This window comes from Lactuca virosa, chromosome 1 (genome assembly GCF_052849685.1).
Source record: "Lactuca virosa cultivar CGN04683 chromosome 1, Lactuca_virosa_CGN04683_v6, whole genome shotgun sequence".
In the NCBI taxonomy this organism is placed as follows: domain Eukaryota; kingdom Viridiplantae; phylum Streptophyta; class Magnoliopsida; order Asterales; family Asteraceae; genus Lactuca; species Lactuca virosa.
In genome coordinates this window covers 238421964-238427963 of record NC_136426.1, presented here as the reverse complement: position 1 = coordinate 238427963, position 6000 = coordinate 238421964, and positions in this window count along the sequence as shown.

The window sequence follows — 6000 nt, the reverse complement described above, 5'->3', positions numbered from 1 at the left end:
TGATCACTAAATTAATTCCAAATTAATTCTTCATCAATACTAATTAAATAATATGATTTCGTATTAATATATTATACTTGTAATATATTAACAAATCACAAATAACCTTATTCTCAAAAGTCCATCCTATCAATTTGCATTAGTGAAGGCAACCCAAAAGGACCATGCTACTCTCGGGTCAACTACATACCAAATATAGTTATAGGCTTAGACACCTAATCCAACAGTTTTTGGGTATCTATAAATTCGTTCAGGCCGGATAGGTTGTTCGGTTCAGATTGTGAAGTTAAGTCTTTGCGGGAACAGTTTTGATTGGTTCTGTCTGTCTTGGAGTCTGACATTGTTCAGGGTTTTCAATTTCAAGTATAGCGGTTGGATAGTCGTTGGTTCAGGGAAATGTTGAGATTCATTCTTCGTTAGGGATCGTGATATCTTCTATTTTGGATTCGACATCAGTAAGGGTGGGCGGTCATCAAAGCGGGGTCATTTTCCCCTGTCACTTTTGGGTTTCAGGGAGTCTAGTCAGGATAGTTTAGTTCGGTAAAGGAGATAGTAACGAATGATTTCGAGGACACAATCTAATTTAAGTGGGGGAGAGTTGTAACACCCGAAAATTTGAGGAGCAAATTTGGGTATAAATCACCTTGTGAGGATTGGACATGGTGTGTTGGACGCACCAACACGGCGTGTCCAGATAAGAAAAGGTGTATTATGGGCAACACGACGTGTTTCCTCTTGGAACAAGGTGTATTGATGGCTGAAATCAAACCCTAATTTTCCCGGTTTTGCTCCCTATTTAAAGGAATAAGGAGGCTAGGGTTTGTTCACCCTCAGTCCCAATTAGCTCCTCAAGCCCTGAAAGAAACCCTAATCATCTTTCCCTCCCATTTTTAAGCTAGTTTGGTGTTTTTGAAGCTAAAGAAGGAAGAAGGTGGAAGAAGGAAGCAAAGATCCAACAAGCAAGCCTCCATTCTTCAGTTTAGCACTCTTCTGGACCATTGTAAGTATCCAAGACTCGATTTTTATCATTCAAAGTTGTTAGATCTTGGGTTTTGTCACTTTTTCCTCTTGTTCTATAATGTTGAAGTGGTTAGATCTCATAAAGTTTGCAACTTTATGAATCTTGAGGTCAAGGTGACCTAGTAGTGTCTTGGATCTGTTCTATAATCAAGTTTTGATGTCATGCATGGATATTAGGTCATAACTCCTCATTTTGACCTAATATGGGTTCAAGACATGCATTGGACATTTATGTCTAAAAATCACCAACCTTTGGGATGGTTTTGGTGTTAGAATAACTTCTGGAAAGGATGGACTTCGAACTTTAAGGATTAAGTGCTTATTGGTTAAGCCCTTGCATTATTAAACTTTATGGATTGGGTTTGGACCTTTTTGGGTAGTCCCAATGGATAAAGCTGGAAACTTTATCCTTCGGGATCATATTTTGGACTAGATCTGAGCTTTGGAGCTCTTGGAATCCAAGAAAACGACTTAATGTATTAATTTGTTGGAACTTTGGCAAACACGGCGTGTTGGCCGGGATTTTCCCGACTGTTTGGATACAGGCGGAGCACAGCGTGTTTCTAAGTCAACACTGCGTGTTGGAGTCAACATGGACTGTTGACTTTGACTTTTAACTTTGACCAAGTTTGACCTAAGGGTATTTGAGGTATTTTGAGTGGTATCTTAGGATTGGTCACTATTTGATGAATAGGTGTTGTTTGAAGCTGAGATTCGGACTCAGGACCTCATCAGTTATGGATCAGATCGAGAGGTGAGTTTTCTTTATACTTTTAGGTCGAAGGCACCAAGGTCGACCCTATGGATTGTTATCCTGGTTTATCATATGATTGTGTACTATAGTGATCTGTTAGATTTGTATCCTGGTAAATAGGATGATGTTATGCCTAGTGATCTGTAGATCTGCATGTTTTCCTGTTAACTGATTATATGTTTATATGTTATGTATATGTCAACATATTGTGTTGTGTTGAGGTTGTACTGCTTCTTGTTGTAGCCAACAAACCCTGGACTATTCCAGTTATGAGTTGAGGGTTGGTGGGGCATGTTAGACTCATACTGAGGGCTCAGGTGCATTCCATATACGAGTTGAGGACCGGGTGGTATGCCAGACTCGTACTGAGGGCTTGAGAGTATTTCAGTTTGGTGAATGATTGGGTCAGGAGCAAGCCAGACATAAGTTGTGGGCCCCAGGGGCAAGCCAGACTTATGTTGTGGGCTCGGGGAGCAAGCCAGACATAAGCTGTAGGCCCCGAGGGCAAACCAGACTTATGTTGTGTGCTCAGGAGCAAGCCAGATATGAGATGTGATTCCGATAGGCAAGCCAGACTCATATTATGGGCTCAGGGGTAATCCAGTCTTTTAGTTGTGGACCCAGTACATGCTGTTATTTGAATATGTTATTTGTTCATGTGTTGGTATTTTGGGGGAAATCACTAAGCTTCGTGCTTACAGTTTGGTTTATGGTTTCAGGTACCTCAGTTGACAGTGGTAGGACAAAGGCGTGACTGTACACATCCTTGGTTTTACAACGGATTGGATCTTGGGAGACTCTGATTTTAAATAATATTTTGGAAATGATTGTTTGTAAACACTTTTATGAAGAAAAGGGTCGCTTTTGAAAGGTTTAAATTTGTTGAAATTTTTGGGTTGTTACACTTCACATGGCCAATGGAAGCTTTATTTCGTTTTCTTGTCATTTAGTTTATGTTTACAGAATGTTGGAAGGTCGAGCGACGTAGCCCCTTTTTATCAAAAAAATGAATAAAATAAATATTTGTGTTATATTTCCACATATTGTTCAATATACTTATCTTCAGATCCAACATCCCCTATACGTCGCACAGCTCAACGATTATGCCGCCGACCGAGGATGTGACACATTTGCACACCATATTTATAATGCTTATGGGATAAAGGATATCTAACCATTTGTGTTATCTTTTGGTGGCCAAAGTATTTTTTGCGATTTCTATAGCCAAGTTATAGGCCAATTATACAAGTTTCTCTTCTTCGATGACTAGATTGGAAACCTCTTCTGATAAAGGTCACCTAAGGAAGAGTGTTCCAAGGCATAGATGAGACCAAACATGTCAAATTAACAAATGGATTGTTAAGGGTCTCATACATCTAGTAATTACAATTGTTGTAACTAATAAAATCTATTTACCTTGTTAAAATTAAGTAAGTCGGGTAAAGGTCACCGAACAATTTATTTAATTTCTAACTTGGATCCTAGACTTTAAATAAATAATGTTTTGGAAACAAAAGGGCATTATTTTTTTAAAGAATTAAATAGTAAATAAAACTTTGTTAAATTTTGTAGATGGCTCCACTAACTACTATAACACATCATCACCCAATGAACATTCGATCTGTACTCGACAAATAAAATCTGAGTCACTCCAACTTTTTGGATTGGCATAGAAGTTTAAGAATCATTTTGAAACAAGAAAAGAAAGATTATGTCCTTGAATCACAAGTTCCTGAAGAACCACCTTCTGTCCCAAAGGTTGCACATGATGCTTGGCTTAAGCATGTGGATGATTCACTTGACGTTTCATGCCTTATGCTTGCCACCATGATTCCTGATCTTTAGTAGGATCTGGAACTCTTCATTACCTTTGACATGATTGAATATCTCAAATAGATGTTTGGTCAGTAAGCTAGGACTGGGAGGTTTGAAACTGTTTGAGCCCTCCATGGTTGCAAGATGGAGGAAACTAGGAATGTCAGCACACATGTTCTCTAGATGAAAAACCATCTAGATCACTTGGAGAGATTGGGCTCTCTGTATTCACCAGACTTGGCCAAAGACATACTTCTGAACTCATTACCCAATTGTTATGATACTTTCATCATGAACTACAACATGAATGGGTGGGACAGGCCTATCTCTGAGGTGCACGGGATGCTCAAAACAACAGAGAAAAACATCCCAAGGAAAACCCCCCAAGTGCTCATGATCCGGGAAGGACAAGTTGAGAAGAAGAAACAAGGACATAATTTCAAAGGGAAGCCACAAGTTGGCAGGGGCTAAGGGAAGAAAGCTTCCCAAAACCCACCACCAAAGAAGAAGGAAAATGTTGCTGAAGATGACACATGCTTCGAGTGTGGAGTTGTTGGGCATTAGAAAAGGAATTGTCCTAAGTACCTTGTGGAGTTGAAGAACAAGAAGGCTGGAGAAGGCACTTCAGGTATATCCCTCTTCATGATTGATATGGGACTATTTACTTTTTCTTATAACACATGGGTGTTTGATACTGGTTGTGGAACTCATATATGTAATTCGTTGCAGAGGTTTCGAAAGGGTATGGAACTGAAGACAGATCAGATGGCGATACATGTTGGCATTAAACAATGTGTGTTTGATTACTTCTATTAATAGAAATATTGTATCAGTTTACCATTTAAGAAAATTTGGTTTTAATTTTCAGTTTGTTGATGATAATATTCATTCCTTCTTTGATGGAATATTCTATTTTGAGGCTAGACCAATAAATGGAAATTATGAATTAAACCTAGATGACACTTTAAAAAATAAGTCCATTTATCATGTTAACACCAAAAGGATCAAATAAGGTTTGAACCAAACATATATATGACATTGTCGCCGTGGACACATAAACAAGAACCGCATATCCCAACTCCAAACAAGTTAACTTTTGGGGGGCAAATGACACTGAGTCATTTGACATATGTGAATATTGCTTATGTGGCAAAATGACAAAGTCCCCTTTCTCTGGCACTAATTAAAGGGCAAGTGTTTTATTAGGCATCATACACACTAATTTCCACACCCCCAGACCAGAACGGCGAAAACGTCCGGAGGCGGGTGACGTCATTGTGCAGTATCATAACAATTGTATATAAATGAACATAGCAAACCCAAACATCATACATCAATATAACATGCTTACATTGTTTTACGTCATGTTCATGTTCTCAAATTTTACACAAAATAGACATCAGTAAGCAAATCCAAAATATCGCAAAATAATCTTGAGTCTGCGATCCACAACCTGCTTAATGGTTTCCTGAGAATACAAGTCGTTTGAAAAGCGTCAACATAAAATATGTTGGTGAGTTCATAAGCATTTTCGTATAAAACTTTGATGATAGTTTAGAAATCCAGAAAATCCAATATTTTCTTATCAAAATCGTTGTAAGTCTTGTTTCAAATCGAGTATAGTTACATGTGTGTCTTAGTTCTTTGTTTTCAAAATCGAATTAAATCGTTTCCTCCAGAAAATCCGATATTTTCTGATGTATAAAATAGTAGCTTTTAAAACAATAACACTTGTGCGACAAGTCTCATTTGAGGTAATTCAAAACATAGTTAATTATAAACCCGAAGGTAAAATCTGTATAAGTACATTTCTGATATATTCTAGTGAGTCGTTATAACCATACTAATGTGACGGAGTGCCCGTTATGACGTTCTTCAGGCGTCGGTTTCGTTTAAGACATTTGTCACCCTAGACTGGCCGGTCTAGCTGTAGCGAACAGCGAAGGTGCGGGGTGTCAACCCCGTATAGATCTATACACAAATTCCCGCTCTCCCTCCAAGAGACTCTAGTTATAACTCTTACAGGACTTAAAGTGTACAATATTGTATTAATATATGTACTGTGAAGATTTGTCTGAATAGAATACTAACATTTTCGCATAAATCATTGAAATCCATTATTTACTAAATAAATAATAATAGTTGTACTTGTTGACTAGATATTCCGTTTTGTTTCATTTGTTGAAAATAATCCTCTTTAATATTTTATCGAAACGATTCAATATTAACGAAGTCGGCTAAAATGGATCTTCTCTCTATATATTACTAAGTTAGACCCCATTTACCGGGGAAATGTCAAGTTATGATTTGTGTAAAACTATGACTTCTGTGAAGTTATGACAGCAGCTTTATGACATGCAAAATTTTCTGTCATAAAGGCTCTATTTGCATATATTCTAGGTGAACTTTCT